Genomic DNA, 19,189 nt, shown 5'->3' with positions numbered 1-19,189 from the left:
TGGCGGCGACGTGGGGCGGGTCGTTCCCTTCCCTAAAATATGGTCGAGGGAGGCGATGGCTGGTCCATGCGTCATGCTCGTGAACGGGTGCTACTCGTGGGGGCTGGATGATCTTGTTACCGGGAGGTCTGCTTGATGTGTTTTTTTATTATTATTATTTCCTTTAAAGTTAAAGTTATTATATATTTTATTTTATGAAATGCTCACATAATGCCTCTATTTATTTACGGTATGTGTGGATTGATGCATCTACTATACTCAATAACTCTTGTGTTTATAAGTATTAATTTACTTTTTTTTCTTTTTTTGACTTACTCATGTAAGCCTTTCAGTTTTTGACTTTTGAGTATTTTTGTTGCGTCACTTTGCATATATTGTAATTAAAATGATTTGTAAAACAACTAAAATGTAAATCTTGACTTAAAAGAGTGGCAATGAGTTTCTTGCTACTTCTTCTCATTAGCTCAACCCTTTACGAAGTAGCGGTAAATTCAATAAGAAACAATATTTATATATTTTTTTTGACATTCATAAGTGTCATTTTTGTGACCTACATGAATAAAGTGTTTTTGAATTTGAATATGCACGATTACTATTTCTACGATCTATAATGCTACGTTACAAGTTAGATATTAGACATGTGTGTTAATTGATATTATTGGTTGTAGGTACAGCTACAGTTAGATTATAATGTATCACTTTCATTCCCCTGTCATTATTATGTCGTATGTGAAAATATCGATAAAAATAGTCGATGTATAGAGATGAACGAACGAATTAGATTTTAATGTTGTAGATTTCCAGTTGATCCACCAAGAAAAAGAAAGTGGGTGGAAGCAGTTCGTAGGGAGGTCACATGGATTCCAACGAAACACCACCGTATTTGCAGCATTCATTTTCAGCCAGAACGCTACAATACAAATTCATCGAAACAGAGAAAATTGCATAAAGACTCTATTCCTACATTGAATTTGCCTCAATTTGTAAGTACATATGCGTTATCAGCTAGAATATATATTATTATACTAAAAGTAAAGTGATTTCCTAGATGTCTGTACGACCAAAACCTTATGTTTAAATTATATTATTAAATTCCAATTTAAAGTATAATTTTCAGTCACATGAAACTAAATATGATATAGACATAACCGATGATGAATTGAACGAGACGCCAACTGCAATAGAAGGAACACACAATAAGACAAGCCTACCAGTAAATGTAAGTGCTTGGTTGTAAATAATGTTTAAGGCTAAAGTTTAGCTTTAGTTTTTTAAAACAGCACCGTTGTCTTTAAATTTAGTATTTTTCAGGAACCGGGACTTCCTTGCGATCCCGACCAAAGTCATATAATTGACACATCAAGAACACTAAGATTGAAGCAAAAGTTGCGAGAAAAAAAACAAATAATTAAACGTCTACAATACAAAAATCGATATCTGTCTAAAAAATTGACTAGCTTGGAAGAAATATTAACAAAAATAAAAAAATTATTTTTAATAACTCATGAAGACAACATTTTTTGGAGTAATTTGGCGGTAAGAATTAAGATTTATTAAAGAGACTAAAAACAAGTATTGACACAGGAAAAATCCCACGAGTTGAATACTCACCAAAACTGGAACAAAAGAGACATATGCGCTGATGTTGCATTTTTACTCTTACATAAGGGCTTACAAATACAGAAGAAAAGTATTTCAAATACTTACTGTCACCTAGAAACTTCTACCAAGGAAGGCAAACAAGGAGTTACCAGCCAGGAATTAAAAGCCAAAAAGGCAAGGCAAGGAGCTAAGAGTTTGCGGAAACCTCATAATCGAAGAAATGGAAGTTAAGAAGAAGAACCTCCTAATACTTGACGCCCGTGGTTTCGAAGATTGTGGATTTGCGGCCGAATCAGATGGCAATAGACTGGCAAAAGAGGTCTTGGTATTTCTTTTAGTGGCACTTAATAATTCCCAAATAATCCCGATTACTTACTTTACTACTTTAATAAATATTACTGTTAGTCTAGTGCAGGAAACCAGAGTAATAAAACACGTAACCTTTGGTGGCAACAGGGAGAATAGAAATACTGCAGGAAGATTGGTTTGTGTTCTGGAAACTTAGAATATGAGAAATTATTTTGCGCATCCAATTAATGGAAACACGACTCGCGTTTTTTACACTATTATCTGAAAAATATCATAAATGCATTTCAAGCACATGGATCATTTCAAGATTCTGAAAACCGGCTTATTAAATGGCAATATTTGGAAGATTCACAATTTACAAGAACATTAACTTTTTCTTTTTTCAATTATTTATATTATTTTTTTAAATTATAAACTTATGTTGAGAACTAAATACATTTGTAGGTAAATACTAGGTACAATAGGATTAGGATACAATAGATTTTTGTGAAAATAAACTACACATTCCTTACTTCATCGTGACTGCTGATTTTTTTTTTTAATTTTGTCTTTCGTGGATCAAGTTTTAATTTTGATGCACAAAGCAAAAATAAGTATTTACCAGTATTATCGATTTCTGTTTTTTTTCTGATTTTTTATCGATCACTGGATTCCTAGGATTTCGCGTAAGCACTGGAAGGAAGCACTAAAGGCCTTTTCAATGATCTTGTTCTCCCGAAAATTACCTTATGAAATATCTAACGCTGCACAAAATATCATAAAATCATTTTTTTTTAACAATGTGTGAAATACTGGCGGAAAAAATGACAGTCCATAACTGCACGTCTTTTTTAATCTATTCATATAAAAATGGGATTCCACATGGAGTTTCTGGACATACATGATGGATACAGGCCATTTTTCAACGTAAATTTTTTTATTTGCAAGAAACATTCATAGCTAAAGTTGCTATTCAAATTCAAATATTTTTATTCAAAATAGGATTTAAAATCACTTATTGAACGTCAAAATCTACCACCCATTCAAAAGAGACTGCCTCAGACCTGAGAAGAATGGGCGCAAGAAACTCAGCGGTTTTTTTTTAATATAAAATATGGATTACAATGTAATATCGTACAATAAACATTTATAATTAAAGAGCCTGAGGGTGTTCGCTTTATTCCCAGTCCGTGGTGTCATTAAGAAAATCGTTTATGCTATAATAACCTTTCCCACACAAACGTTTTTTAACAATTCTTTTAAATTTCGTAACACAATGCTACAAATTTAAGACTAGGCACATGTTAATTGCCCTAATTTGTTAGTTGCCCAAATATTTAAATAAATGTTTCCTCTTAGACCAGCCTTAAAATATTCTAGGGGTTACGTTTAATGATCAATATTCGTTCCACCCGCTACCAACAAAACAGTGACCGCAACTACTCTTGACGTTAAATATTACTGTACTATTTTGCTTCGGAATGCAAAAAAAAATCAAGTCGAAAGTTTGAAATTTGACTACAGGGGCTGGTGTAGTCGAATACCTCATCGTTTTGTTTTAATATCGGAAGAATAGGAATCCATGTAATTTGATTTTAAGAATAAAAGAGTAATAGTAAAAGAAGTCTCGCTTAGGTTACACCTTTTAGAGATATGACTTCTTACATATATAGGCGCCGTTTTCATGGCCCTGATAAGGCAAAATTCCCTTACAACGACAAAGAATTAGCTACTTACTTTGACTAATAAGTTACCCAGGTGTAATCTTTACGTTTGTTTGTTTTATCTTTTCTTATGCTTCTCCGTGTATAACTTAACTCCTATCAGATAAACAAAATAAGGAAAACATGAAAGTAGCAATTTGAAGCTTGTAGGTATGCAAGTTCTCCAAACATCTAAACATACAACTTCTCACATCTCCGTAATAGGTTGTTCTGTAAACTACGGTAGGATTTTTCTAGATTACACCAGGTAAACATTTCGTTGCTTATTACTTTCATATATTAAAAAGTATTTTTTTTACGAAGAAGACCTACGAAAGGTGCCGCGCGCCTTTAACAATTTAGATCCTAAGAAATGGGAACGGAAAAAAGGACTGACTCCAAAAAAATGGTGTTCGAAACTTTATTTCACTTTAGGGACTGAGCGTTTGGCGATTAAATAAAGCAACTGCTTGACTGTGAGGAATATGTGGAAGATGATTTATTAGAAAATTACATGATATATAAATATATAAATATTTACAAGTTCAGAAAATAAACACCAATACTAAAGCTTTCATTTTGACCAATAGTAAAACGTTTCATTCAATAAGAATTGATATTATGTGTTCTATCTCGCTCTAAGACAATGCTATCGCATAAAACCGGCCAGCGAGCGCGGGCTTGTGTAAACTCGCGTCGAACCTCGATCATTCGATGTCAATGAGCATTTAGCACCTACTCTGTCGCTCATTGATTAAAATTGCATGAATAGTGATAGACGCCCCGACTCGACTGACGCGAGTACGCTCGGCCTTTCTGTGCGGTTGTGTAACGCGGAGCATATGACTGATCACGTGAGTATATCTGCGGTCGTCGCGAGAACGTGACGATGCTTGTACTTCGATGAGATGACTACTGGTGATCTGTATGATTCTATGAGTTGATGTACAGCATTATGAAATGGTTCTTTTCAGAGCTAATATTACGTTATATAAAATAAAATGTTCTTTTCAGAACGAATCTTTCGACAAATGCTTATTACAGTTAATATGCACGATTATTATTTCTACGATCTATAATGCTTCGAAGGTACAAGTTAGATATTTGTATTAATTGATATTATTGGTTGTACATGTTTACATTACATTGGTTGTAGCTACATCACGTTCTTACTGCAATATCGTAAAGAACGTTTGTTAGATATAAATGATAGTGGCTTATATGGGTCTACTATTTAGATAAATAGTAGACCCATTTATCGGGACTCGGGTTAATTATGATATTTAAGTAATCGACCTAAATGAAAACTCCTAAAAAAACCGTACACAAACTATAATTACATCATCCACGTAAGCAAAAATATTCACATAAAATGAGAATTAGGGGACCAAACTATGTTGTCCTAAGAAAAATCAGCTCAAAGAGATACGGTTTTCGAAGCCAGAAGATGGTCAATCAGCGTTCGAGGGTGTCTGATGCGTAATGTTTTGAAAATTGGTTCATCCGTATGAAACTTTGTAGATGCTGGTGGAGAGTTATTTGAAAAGATTTGAATAAAAAAAGCTACCCACTACTACAAATATCGATAAGCTAACTATCGATATCCTCAAGTCATTATTTGACAATTGTATTTGTAGTCCTCGTCACGTCGCGACAATTTAAAATTGGTCAATCGTGATTCCATTATATTTTTCTTGGTTCTTGCATTGAGTGATTTGTTTTTAGTGTCCAGTAGTTCATTCGTCCAAGCCAAGCACAAAATATATTCTTTGCCCTAACCTTAGCGTCACCCTAGAAATATTTTTAAAATTTTAGTAATTTATTGACTTGCTCATCACAATTAATTGAATTATCATCAGTAGAACATTCAATAACATGTTGCTCTATTATGTTATATTCATATAATATATAATTTCTCGCTGTGTTAACATTTTGTGTCTCTGAATTTCATAACTATTGTCACAGTACCTAATGATAAACAATTAATTCTCCGTTTTCACATTCAACCTTACCAGTCCTATCTTTAAGCATATAAAATAAGCTGGACACCCAAAAACTTTGATTTTAGACAAATTAGGTTTAAAACTGTAGCGAAGATCTGTTGGAGTTGTATTTAGAGATGATGATATTTTAATAAACAGTTAACACAACTGCTTCACCCCACATCACTTTCGACATACCACTCTCAAAAATAAAACATCTGTTTTACTACACAGGTAAGGGACCAATGTCCGAAATAAAAATAATTTCGGAACACAGGTGTTTTAATTCCATATATTTATAAATGTAAATTTGCAAAATATGTGACATCACACTGGGTAGTCTCACAAATGTGCCAAGCTGTGACATAGACGGGGAGGGGTAAAAAAACATGAAATTCGTGTGACATGATTTATGGATGGCGGCTAAAACCATTCTCGTCCTTCCCTTTTCGTTGCAAAAGTCAATAAATTCTTAAACCAATATTCACCTACCTTCTTACATTTTTATATTAAACATTTAAACTTTTCTAAAAAAAAAACATCCAAGTCAATATTTTAAATCTTTATTACAAATTGCAAATCCATTATTAATTCATATCACATGTTTATAAATCATTATTTCATAACATATATACTTTTTAATAGACATGTCTTATTTTATTTCTCTCTCCTACACATAATGCAATATGTACTTACAATAAGAAAAAACTTTTAACACAAGACTTCAAACATAACATACGTACCTACTTTTTTCTTTAACTTAAAACGAGGTAACATAAAGTAAATATCTTGTTTTAGGGTATAAAAGTGTTTATTGTCCACTTTTAAGTTATTTATACTGGAATTTAAAGGATGGAAATCGATAAAACCTAAGAGCCCATTCACACGAGGACGATTCGTGTTTTTTGACGCGACGTTTTTTTTTACGGAAGCAATGCTTTTTAGTTTTGTTCAGTGTGTCTATCTCTATCTAGAGGTACCCCCGTCGCTGGGCTAATGTGAATGCAATGAATAATTAGCTCTAGATTTGCTTCATCACATACACATAAATCATAATGTGTTCCGTCGTATTTTCAGCGAATTAGTTTTTTTAAGTCAACCTTCACCTAGTGGAGTACTTTTTAATTACTTACAACAGAAACTTCTAATTAGCCTAGATAATTAAGGCTAGATTAGATCTATCTGAATCTAAATGTGTTGTTACTTTCGATCTATCTCTTCTCTTAATGATTTATATCTCCTCAAGGGAAGCTTCATTAGTGGACTCAGTAGCCTTTGTGATGGCGTCTATCCAGCGGGTTGGCGATCGACCGTGTGCCCTCTTGCCTTCCACCTTTAACAATGGTTGAGATGGTGCAGTACTATTTAATTTAAATAAATTCTAATTTTTAATACGTAATTGAGTGATTTGGTGTGAATTCAGTTTAAGTATAAAACCATGGGACGTTGTTGTCTATTACGTTATACAAATCATCCAGAACAAAAACCTGAAAACATAACACACGTCACAGACTATTGCTATCTCATTTACATACGCTGACAGCGAATCTAGTGTCCATCTTCTGTCTACGTCAGAAAGACACATTGAAAATTATATTACAACATTTTGTTTTGACAGTTCAAATGGCAGATTATATTGATTTTAGCACGCTAAAGTATTATTGCAATAGGCGCAAATACAGATCTAGAAAATTACAAAACGTGATATACACAGTAAAGATTCTAGTCGGTTCCTACATACACATAAGTATAGCTAGATTGGAAATATTCATCTCCTTAGTTTTATCTTTTATCTGTGGTCTAATAATTATACGTAAACTACAACAGATTTGGCTTAAATGACTTTTCTCAGAAGTCGTTATTCAAATATTTAATAAAAATATCATATTGGCCACACAGTGTTTCAAAAACCCAGCGGCTACAAATGTAGAGCGAAAGGTGCAGAAAGGTTTTACTTTTTTGGGGTTACCCCTTTTAGCTCACATAACATATTTTTAATGGCAACAAAAAAAAAATTGTAGGTATTAACATTGGTATGGTTGTGAAACTGAAGTGGCAGTGGGCAGGGCACATAGCTCGACGGACAGCTGGCCGTTGGGGCAGTAAAGTCCTTCAATGGCGACCACAGAAGCGATCGTCATGGCGACGTCTTCCGGCTGAAATGATGTTGATGATTAACATTGACTACAATTTAAAAGAAAGAAATTATAATATAGTGTGAAAGATCGTCGAAGCACAGTGTCGGTCTAACTTGGGCCTAAGGGCCGGCGCTGCTAATGGCCTCAATGATTTTAATAATAATTGCACCACAGAAAACTGAAAGATCGTGTCTTTACATTTCCAGGCGATTTCATTTTTACAAAGCTAGAAACGATTTCCGGCCACTGTGCTCCAGATTCTTATGACGTGTGAGCGTACCCTTCGACGCGAAAGATCTTCCACAGGTAATGCAAGTAAACAATTGGGTTGTAGCGTTCGTTCTGTAAAAAAAACATGCTAGATTAAAGGACTTGTTTCCAAGGGTTTACGAAACCTGTGGACTTGGCTACCTTACCAAGCACCTACTAGCTACAAGTCAGAAAAAAATATATTCTATTGACATCAGCAAGCCCTACTAATTGTAAAATATATAGGCACGGGTACGAAATAGCTATTACAGCATTTCTCTTTTATATATATTATCCCCCATATTCATAATGGTCTGCTAACTTAAAACAGCCGCTAAGGAGTGATTTTTCTCATTCTGACATAGATCAATAGAAGAAGACAGCTTTAAGTTAGCAGACTATTATGAATAAGGGGGTAATAATAGCAACAAACATAGTTGTTATGCCTACTACTAGGTAAGTACCTACCTACTAGTAGGTCTAACAAATAGTAGGCTAGGTTGAGTGAGGAAGTCTTTTGTTGGGCGAAGGATTACTTTGCTTCTACAACAGGGTTCTCAGGGAAATTTAAAAGAATGACTATCAATAGTTAACAATATATTACATATTTTATATATATATATATATATTAATATATAAACATATTTCTGATGAAAAAAAAAGCCCGCTGAGTTTGTTGCGCCCATTCTTCTCAGGCCTGAGGCATTCATTTTGGAATGGGTGGTAGTTTTTACTAGCATAGACGATCTGAAAGACCTGACGCGTGCCCAATTTTGATTTTTTAATGTTAGCAGTACAGTACAGTACAGTAGCTAGTTTAATATTCAAAACTTAGATTAAGGATTGGTCTCGGCAGCGGTCCAACTAGACACCGCAGGCGTAATGGCAAATTGCAACTAATACCACGCCCAAGTGGGCCCAAGCCAGTCTCGAACAATGTGTGACGTTAACGTGCCACATGTTCTAGTAAACTTTGCTAATAAAAATTAAACTTATATGCCGTGGTTGCGCGGCAAAACTTTATAAAAATAATTCTGCAAGAAATAAGAAAGACACTGGGATCACATATCATCTGCAAGTATTTTGTATTTTATTAAATTCAATGTAAAATAACACCAAGCGTATGTTACAAGATTTGAAAGTTGGGTCATTGAGCGTCAAGATGCCACGCACACAAGCATATTAGATGCTACGACGTAATAAAAAAAACTGAAAAGTATCAAATAACTAAAAATTTAATTTAATACACCTCTTGTGCAAACCTTAACCTTTAATATTTATTAATAGTGTGCTACCTATTGACAGGTCTTAAGTCGGTGTGGTGTTGTAGTAATTACAGTATGGCGATTGGCGACGAAGTATAATCCGGCTAAGTTTAAAAGCGAACAGTAATTGCTTAAAACGTAGTGGATTGCGGCTATCTCCGTTTTTTACAAAATTATAACCGCCATCTGTCTATCAATCTATCAATGACTGCACGTTTCTTACAATCGAGTGAATCGCTTTTTTCTTAGTTTCGCTAGGCTGATGGATACCTTCAAAATAGCATTCCCTTGCTTCTTATTAGTCACACTTCTGATCACTTAGCAACAGGTGACCCGTACCCTCATTTATCCTCTTCTTCTTCCATAAAAAAAGTATTAAATGCATTTTTTGTTATTTCGAAATAAACATACTTGTTAGCACTGAGTCTAGGCTTCTTTCTCACTTCCGGCCCATCTTCAGCATGCTCTCTGTTCTCTCCCTCCGGTAAGGTATATGCCTTCTTATCATGGGCCCTTAAAAGACCCAATAAGGGATACTTTCTAAAACAAAGAACAAAACAAACATTTCAATAGACTTTACCAGTGGAAGCTCCTTTGCACAGGATGCCGGCTAGATTATGGGTACCACAACGGCGCCTATTTCTGCCGTGAAGCAGTAATGTGGGAGCATTACAGTTTCGGTCTGAAGGGGACCGTAGCTAGTGGAATTACTGGGCAAATGTGAATTGACATCTTATGTCTCAAGGTGACGAGCGCGGATGTAGTGCCGCTCAGAATTTCCTTTCAGTAATCTCGGGCAACACTGCATTATAATGGGCAGGCCGTATCAATTGCCATCTGCTGAACGCCCTGCTCTTCTCGTCCCTTATTTTCATAGAAACAATTACCATAGCCTGATAATACGACTGAAATCGAACAGACCTTTCATATCGGTATCGTTCGGTGAAGTGATCACCACCGCCAACATTATCTTGCAATACCAGAGGAATTTACAGGAGAGTTGCCGGACTATTAGAGAGGTGTGACATACATAAACCCCCAAGCTTTATAATATTAGTACTACGAAGAATAGTCGAACTTACGTCTCACGTACTAAGGTCGAATATGACATAACCAGCTTCTTTGTAAACAACTTGTTTACTTGTTCTTTTAATTTCTGTTCAAAATCATTTGAGAATAATCCTTCATTATTTTATTCAGTGACTGAGCGTTCCTGGAGAACATGCAGTGCGATTATAACGGCGCCTTTTTCTGTCGTGAAGCAGTAATGTGTAAGCATTGCTGTGTTTCGGTCTAAAGGGCGCCGTAGCTAGTGAAATGACTGGGCAAATGAAACTTACCATATTATGTCTCAAGCTCACGAGCGCAACAGTAGTGCTGCTCGGAATTTTTGGGTTTTTCAATGAATCCCGAGCGGCACTGCGTTGTAATTGGCAGGGTGTATCAATTACTATTAGCTGAACGTCCTGCTCGTCTCGTCCTTTACTAAAATAAAAAAAAATGCATGTTTGCTATTGGTTATCTGTATTTGTGTGTAACAAGTTCCTACTACATAGTGCAAAGTGTCTCACTGACATCTAGAATGAACAAAGAGAATAAAAATAAAAAAATATTTGCGGAACTATAATGAGCTATTCCGAATCCTGGAGTCCTAATACATATCATTTTAAAGTTAAATAGGCTAAAACTAAGCTCTTTTGAAGTTACATAACAAATGTTTAAATTAAATTACTAAATCTACAATATGTTCTTCTCGTGAGAAGAACATACAAGAAACTGAACGGCCACGCTTTTAAATCAGTAAGTATTTTACAAAAGCTGTGTCAAAGTGTTGCATCCAATATATTCAAAGTCAAAAAGTGATTTAAATATGAAAAAAGACGTGTGGCACTCGGGGACTGCCGCAGTAAAGCTTACTTATTTATTTTATTTATGCAGTATTTTTTTTTTATTAAATTAATTAAAAAAAAAGCAAACGGGAAGTGAGTAAAATTTAACTTGCAATATTTGATTACAAACAGACAACGGGACAGGTGAAACTTAATAAAAATGCTTGTCATAATAATAAAAATAAAGAAATTAAATAAAAATCAAGACGTACCCCAGGCTCGAACCTGGGACCTTCTGCACAAAAAGCATACGTGATAACCGCTGTTCCACGGCAACTGAAATGACCATGGCGAAATATCTATATAGATCTAGTAAGTAAGTGTTAGGTTATTTTCGTTACGGATTCGGTCTCCACGCTCAAGGCCCGCGATAGAAGCTATGCAATAGCTTAATATTTCATAAATAAAAAACATATCGTGTGCAGTTCAACCGTGGTAGAAGTGAAACCTTAAAAAATGATGAATTTTACTATAAAAAATCTCTACAAATGTATAATACGTACACATATACAATACTCCACGGTTGTTGTGATGCCTTTTCTCAAGCTTTGTACTACGCATGCGCGCACAAACACCTATTAACACACGTACAACGCTGAGCAAACTGTGGGATTTTGCCTTGGTAAATACGAGTGGAGGGGGTACGAAGCAGACCACAAAGAGAATCACAAACACCATCAACGGGTCAGCACTTGAAAAACAATAATTTTAAGATGTCCATTGCGCATGAACCTCTAAACTACATATGAGGTCCTGGTATATGTTGCTAGGACGACACATGATTTCAACCGCTATGAAAGACATTACTATCACCGCTACCATATTTGTGTTCCCCTGGTGTCTATGTAGTAATACGTACTCTTCTTCAACTGTGATCGCCAGGTTCCCATCTCGTTTTATCCTTTTTTTTATGGAATAGGAGGACAAACGAGCGTACGGGTCACCTGTTGTTAAGTGATCACCGCCGCCCACAATCTCTTGCAACACCAGAGGAATCACAGGAGCGTTGCCGGCCTTTAAGGAAGGTGTACGCGCTTTTTTTGAAGGTACTCATGTCGTATCGTCCCTGAAACACCGCACAAGGAAGCTCATTCCACAGCTTCGTAGTATGTGGAAGAAAGCTCCTTGAAAACCGCACTGTGGAGGACCGCCACACATCCAGATGGTGAGGATGATATTCTAACTTGTGGCGTGTCGTGCGAAGGTGGAATTCGGCGGCAGGAATCAGGTTAAACAGCTCTTCGGAACACTCCCCGTGATAAATGCGGTAGAAGACACACAATGAAGCGACTTCTCTACGCAACGCCAAGTGATCCAGCCGTTCACAGAGCACTGGGTCCCCCACATTTCGAGCTGCTCTATGTTGCACGCGGTCCTGCGTTAAATCTTACGAATTTATGTGTTTGTCTCATTTTCTCGCCGGCTGAATCCTATTTACCTGTTTGTTTCTCTATCGTCTCGCTTTTTCGTTTCATCGAGTTTCAAATCACAACGGTTAAAAAGAACTTCACTTCAAAAAGTAAGTTGTAAAAAATATAAATAATTGTATATTCGATGCATCAACCTTGAGAGCTTGATTCGATTGTTTGTGTGATGATGCTTCATGAACATGATGGTCGTGATTACTGTCATAATAGTAACCGCATCCACCAAATACAATGATTTATTAAATACTAGTGACGACCCGCTCCTCCCTCGATTGAAACCTAATTTCCAATGCAACTCCTTGGGAAATATTTGACCCCGAATAGATATTAATCCCAAATTAAATTTTTATATTTTAAGCTTTTCTCATCAAACCGTTCCAAGGATATATGCGGGGTCTTTATTTATTGTGGTTGCTGAGTAATTAAATTTTCTATGCCATCTGTTTGCTTTATATTATGTGCACTAGCTAACCCCGACAGACATTGTTCTGAATGCTAATATGATGTGATGCTGAATCATAATAAAATAGAAATAAAAAAAAATTGTCAAATAAAATAAAAATAATATAATTAGGGTGGGACACCCTTATCATTCAGGGGTATGAAAAATAAATGTTGGCCGATTCTCAGACCTAATAGATCGGTTCAGCCGTTTCGGAGTTTGGTAACAAACACCGGGATACGAGAATTTTATATATTAGGTAATGAATGGGGTTGAATGTCTGTTGCCTTTAGCTTTCAATCGGTGCTGTTCGCTCTTGATTCTTATATAGACTTACCCGCACATGTAGGACCTATGGCATTTCCCATGATTTAGGGTCATGTGATCTTTAAATTCTTAGATCATTTATTCATCAGTGGGAAGCTCCCTTACACAGGATGCCGGCTAGATTATGGGTACCACAACGGCGCCTATTTCTGACGTGAAGCAGTAATGTGTAAACATTATTGTGTTTCTGTCTGAAGGGTCGTGGCTAGCGAAATTACTGGGCAAATGTGACTTTACATCATTATGTCTCAAAGTGACGAAAAAATCAAAGCGACAGCAGAAACGAAAAACGCAAAGAAACAGTGCAAATAAATCTAGCAGTAGATTATTCCCTTTTGCACTCTTTTAAAAAAATCGTCATCTAGTCCGATCGCTTATTTATTCTGCTGTTGAGTAGATTTTTCGTTCCGGGAAACTGATCGCGCGGTATGCCTCAGATGGACGCGATTTTAGCGCTCGAGCTCGAAATATTTTTTATGTACAGTTCAGTACTGTACAAACTACTACATTATAATATGGACTTGACAGATTGAAGAGGATTAAATATACTAGCTGGAGACCTTGTAGAACATTCGTTGACCATTTTGGGGACATATTGAGAAAAGGAAACGTCCGAAGCACCCGGAACCGGCGAACATTTATGAAAAGAGTAATAAATGTAGAGGAAACACATGAGGTTTGTAAAGATTGAAGCCAATGGTAATAATATGTTATTATTCTATCTATAAATAATTATCATATTAAAACAAAAATACTAACCTCTTCTCAACCTGTATAGCCTTGTCACAGAACTGATAATATTTATTTATTTTAATACAGCAATCATAACATATTTTTTTTGGTAGATCATCCCACATGTTGATCTAAAAACATTCGAAACAATAATAAAATTTGTAAGAGTATACCGGCAGGTTCTACCTGCCACCACCCTATGGTCGATAGAAAGTGGTCATTGGTTTGCAGGTATATCAATGACATGAAGGGGAATCTTAAACCGATTTAATATCACACTCTTGCAATAGATTACATAAGAAAAGGAAATAAGGTTTTTTTTATATATATTTTGATATCAGTTTCAAGTTTTTTGCTATCTGTAATAGTTAAGGGTTTATTGACTGCTCACACTTAATAATTACACCCTGAGTGTGGGCAAACAGGCAAGAGGCTCATGGGATGGGGAGTGGTGAGACCACCAATGAACATCCTCAACAACAGGTGTCAAGGAATGTGTTGCCTGCCTTAGTAATATATTACAAATGTATTTGAATCATCTTGATTTTTGATATTATACTTATTAGCAAATAACATGAGAAAAATTCTTGGTAAACACAAAAATTCTGAGTGAGTGAGTCTCAAGGTGACAGACATCGGATGTTTAGTCTCATTTGCCCAGTAATTTCACTAGCTATGGTACCCTTCAAACCGAAACAGATTACTGCTTCACAGCAGAAATAGGGGCTATTGTTGTTTAATTTAGTTAAATATATTTATAATACAACATAATATTACAATTAAACAATTAGAATGCTTGCAAATGTTTATGTTATTTGGTATAGCAATGTTTAGGTATTTTTTGTAATGAGGGTAGGGTGTTATGTACCTTAGCTCTATCAAAGCAATTAATATTTTTCCGAGTTAGTTGTAATATTTTTGTATAGTAATTTAAGTAAATAGTAAGTACTTAGTAATAATTTAATAAATTTATTTAATTTAACAAGTATTCTTATAAGTATAAATTAAATGAGTGTGATGTAAATTGAATATACCCTCATTAACATTAACCCGTTTTATCCCTAAGTAACCCTTTTGTAAGCAAGTTTGGCACACCTGAATGGGAAGATAATTCATTTTTAAATATATACTATTATCATTTAATAGGTCAATGTCCAAGTTTTCTTCGCTGCTGCATAAACTACACATATTTTCCATTGTATTAGTTTTACTAGAACAGCAGGTACAAATATTTTTTTGCTATGATAAAACGAAAACTGAATTTATACAATACAGGTTATGAATGAATGAAGTATTGTATCAGTATAAAATACAATTTTTAGATTTGTCTTAATTCACTTGATTGAGCTTATAAATAAAAAAATTTAGACACACACCAATTGACAACAACAAATTAATAACAAATTAAACCGGCGAACAGTAAACACAACAAAAAGCAATATTTGACAAAATTATAGTACAATGTAGGTGCTTATTATGACAGATTCCAGCTATTGACATTTTTTGTAGCAAATTTCCATAGATAATAGAGCGCCAAAAACCATAACTCTTGTTGCTACAATATTCAAAGTTGCCACTATGAAAAATTACAAGTGCATTGAGCGAGACCCAACACGTGATATATAACTATGTGTATAATAATATTATAGTATTTGCGTTGCATCAGTAAGAGGGTGGGTGGTGAGGGCAGGCGTTCAAGTTTCAGCGCCAAACTTTTGATTAATGAATATTGTGCTAGGAAGTTTACCGCAAATATTCAAAACATTGTAAACTTGACGTACGTTCAAGAATACATAAAAATGTTTGTTTCAATAATAGATAACAACGTTATTTATAAAAGTGAAATCATTACTTCCAGTAAAACTCACTTAAATCTAAATCAATCTTTAAAAATAGTCTTTATGATATGATAATTATACTATATTATATACACTTTTACTATTACTATCTATAAATTCAATAAAATATTGCAATCGTAATAACTTCCTGAAATTAGAATTATTTTTGCGATAAACTCAACGACTGCCACTTATCTTTATCGTGCGCCTTCAACAAATAAAGTGTAAAAAACGAGATAAAGCAAAGGTAACTTACGTATTTCTGGCTGACGTGACTACACAGATATTTGTTGGAATTTCATGTAAATTTAATACTTTAATTGTCAGATGATGTTAATAACAACGATATTTATAATTTAGCGCCTGAATCTTGAATATATAATTGATTTTTTTTTAGTAGAGATGCCTTTTAAGTTTTTATAGTTCAGTAACAAAGCCTCATGTTTAGATTGATACCATTTACAGTTTAAGGTCTCTCCAATCCTACATGCCCTTAAGTTAGTAACGAAATTTTTTTTCAGTTCAGATATGCTTTGTAAATACTTATTATTCATTGATACTTTTAGCTGACTCCATTTATGATTTTGTATAACAAATCCTTAATCGAAACATTTTTATTTTTGTAATCGACGCCTAGGCTTCATTTATATTATTCTTTCTGGATATTTTTATAAATACTATAATAAAAATATCCAGAAAGAATAATATAAATACCTTGGTTATTATCTGATAATAATCATATCGAAATATGTATTAGGTAATTATAAAATTTAATATAGTTGTTTATTAATATTTTCTTGTGTTTAATATCTCTTGAAAGCAATAGGTGGAGATTTTTTGAGAGGAGAAAAATATATGAATGTACCTTAAGTACTTCGTATCTTATACATTATATCTTCACAACCGTTTAAAAAAATAAAAACCTCCTCTGCGTATGTAAAGCTTCTATCCTCCAGCGAAATCTATTGGAAGCCCAAGGCGGCAAACCCTGATTTAAACGTAACTGCATTTTAACATTAATTTATTCCTTTTAAATTAAAATTATTTTTTATTTAATCAGTTCACGTAGTTCACAGCACGCCTTATTAAATACTTTCAAAATTTTTAAAACTACTTTATCAGTATGGTTAATTTAATTTTCTTTCGTCGTTATTATAAAATTTTCTTTTATATTATGTTAGATGTAATGCTTTCATTAAAGGTTCTGCTGTATCTAGCTAAACAAAGACCAATTTATTTCTTATCACTAAGTTGTTATAATATATTAAAATATTCTCTTATTTAACTTAGTATGTCACTACCAGTAGAATCTACTTTATACTGTTATTTAAAAAAAAGAATAGGTTTACATATAAAGAAAAAAGTAAAAAAAATAATATCAAAAAAGTTTCACAAAAAATCGGATATCATAGACAAAATATATCGTTGAAGTCATAATTTTATTAATAAATCGCTTGTTCCTCACCCCGTCCGCCCTACTCGCACCCCGCCACATCTAATTATAATTATAGGTAGGATTTTTGAAAAGTGTATTATAAAATACAATTTCTCGGCAAACATTGTTTTACTCATAAACTTACTACTGGATTATTGCTATATGTAACAACACAATCTAATACAGAACAGACACCATCATATTTTTTATAATATTGACACACTTTTACACAAATTATCTTGCCCCAAACTAGGCATAGCCTGTACTATGGGTACAAGACAACCATATATTTAATATAATATACTTACTTAAACATACATAAATACATATAAACATCCGTTTATATGAGAGTTAACATCTTAATTTCATTAACACAGAATTTTTGGATTTTGCAAGAATCCTGAGCGGCACTGCATAATGGACAGGACGTTACAATTACCATCAGCTGGACGTCCAGTTCGTCTCGTCCCTTATTTTTATAAAAAAAAAGAATTGTTTACATCTACCAGTATTCCAAGCCAGTAATTTAAAAGAATCTGTTTGTTTTCTAATAGAAAAAAAAGCTGGCCTCATATTTACAATGAAAAACTACTCGTGTAATATTCTGGAGAACGTGACGCGATAATCTTGATAAGAACATACTTACACTTGTAAGTTCCGTGTGAATTTTATCAAATATATATTTGATAAGAGAAGAAAAATAGATTCAGGTGTGACTATCTGTCAGTCGATAGAACCCGATGTTATATCCGTTCCTTGACACCAATTAACTGTATTTAAAAGGGAAAGAGCTCAGATAATTTATACGTCTAGATAGAGTCTCTTGCTGCTAGACATCCGATGAAAATAGGCCAGGTTTATTACTTTAGTGTGCGTGACAAGCTGGGTCTTACACTCACGATATGTATGACACTTTGTGTTAAGTGTGCGTGCATTGCTCAAAATAGAAGTTAACCCCTTTGTCCACTAAGATCCATTGAAAAAATCCATTGATGGATCTTTTTCACTTTTATGTCCAAATTGATCCATTACTGTCAACCTCAATATTTTTTCGACGTTTACACAGCTGTTACAGTGTATCTAGACATATGAATGATCCAAGGGAAAGGAAAAGAAAAGACACAGGCAGCCTTTTAGTCTATTCAACATCGTGAAGCTTCAATGGCGGTATTAAATAAACACACGAATAAAGCTAACTAATTTAATCATAAAAATAATGCTTGCGTATAAAATACACATGTCAGAAGTTAAACCTGCATTGTGCATGAACCTCTAAACTGCATATGATGTCCTGGTACATTTTGCTAGGATGACACATGATTTCAATCGCTATGCAACATTATTATCACCGCTACCATATTAACGTTCTCCTGGTGTCTATGTAGTAATACGTCGTGCGTATGACGTCAGTATATATTAAGGTATACTCGCATCATACGTAAGACAATCCCTTCTTCATTTATGATCGTCTGTTACCAAAAAATTGTATAATACTTCTTGTCTCATTTTCTCCCACGTTAAATCTTATGAATTTATGTGTCTGTCTCTTTTTACTGTCGCTTTTTCGTTTCATCGACTTAGAAATGACAACGTTGCTAAAGAATTTTTCACTTCAAAATCTTAAACTTACAGTAAACAATTGAAATTATTAAACCAACATATTATTACACATTTCAGGAGACAAAATTTGATGAAATATAAATGATATTTAATATTTACGAGTGTTGAAATCTGTTAATCAATTCAAATCAAAATCATTTTTTTCATGTAGATAGGCCAAGAAAATGTCACTTATGTATTTCAAAAGCTTTCTTTTATTTTTATATTTACAATGGCTTCGGAAAATCTTGGCAAGAAACTCATTGCCACTCG

General features: G+C 34.2%; 1 long non-coding RNA gene across 2 annotated transcripts; it reads right to left on the bottom strand.

Moving 5' to 3' along the window:
* Positions 1-6,122: 6,122 nt before the first annotated feature.
* Positions 6,123-15,516, bottom strand: LOC126974794 (uncharacterized). 2 transcript variants are annotated; one of them, XR_007731581.1, is made up of 6 exons: positions 15,421-15,516; positions 14,072-14,175; positions 10,568-10,712; positions 9,639-9,767; positions 7,994-8,055; positions 6,123-7,731 (listed from the first exon to the last, which is right to left on the bottom strand). It is a non-coding gene; the product is annotated as an uncharacterized LOC126974794 (long non-coding RNA). The 2 variants fall into 2 exon arrangements; XR_007731582.1 differs by lacking the exons at positions 14,072-14,175; positions 15,421-15,516 and adding an exon at positions 11,620-13,732.
* Between the last annotated feature and the right edge of the window lie 3,673 nt (positions 15,517-19,189).

Source organism: Leptidea sinapis, chromosome 33, assembly GCF_905404315.1.
Source record: "Leptidea sinapis chromosome 33, ilLepSina1.1, whole genome shotgun sequence".
NCBI classification, from domain to species: Eukaryota; Metazoa; Arthropoda; class Insecta; order Lepidoptera; family Pieridae; genus Leptidea; species Leptidea sinapis.
Note: the sequence above shows the minus strand (reverse complement) of the source record. Positions and strands in the feature narration are given on the sequence as shown.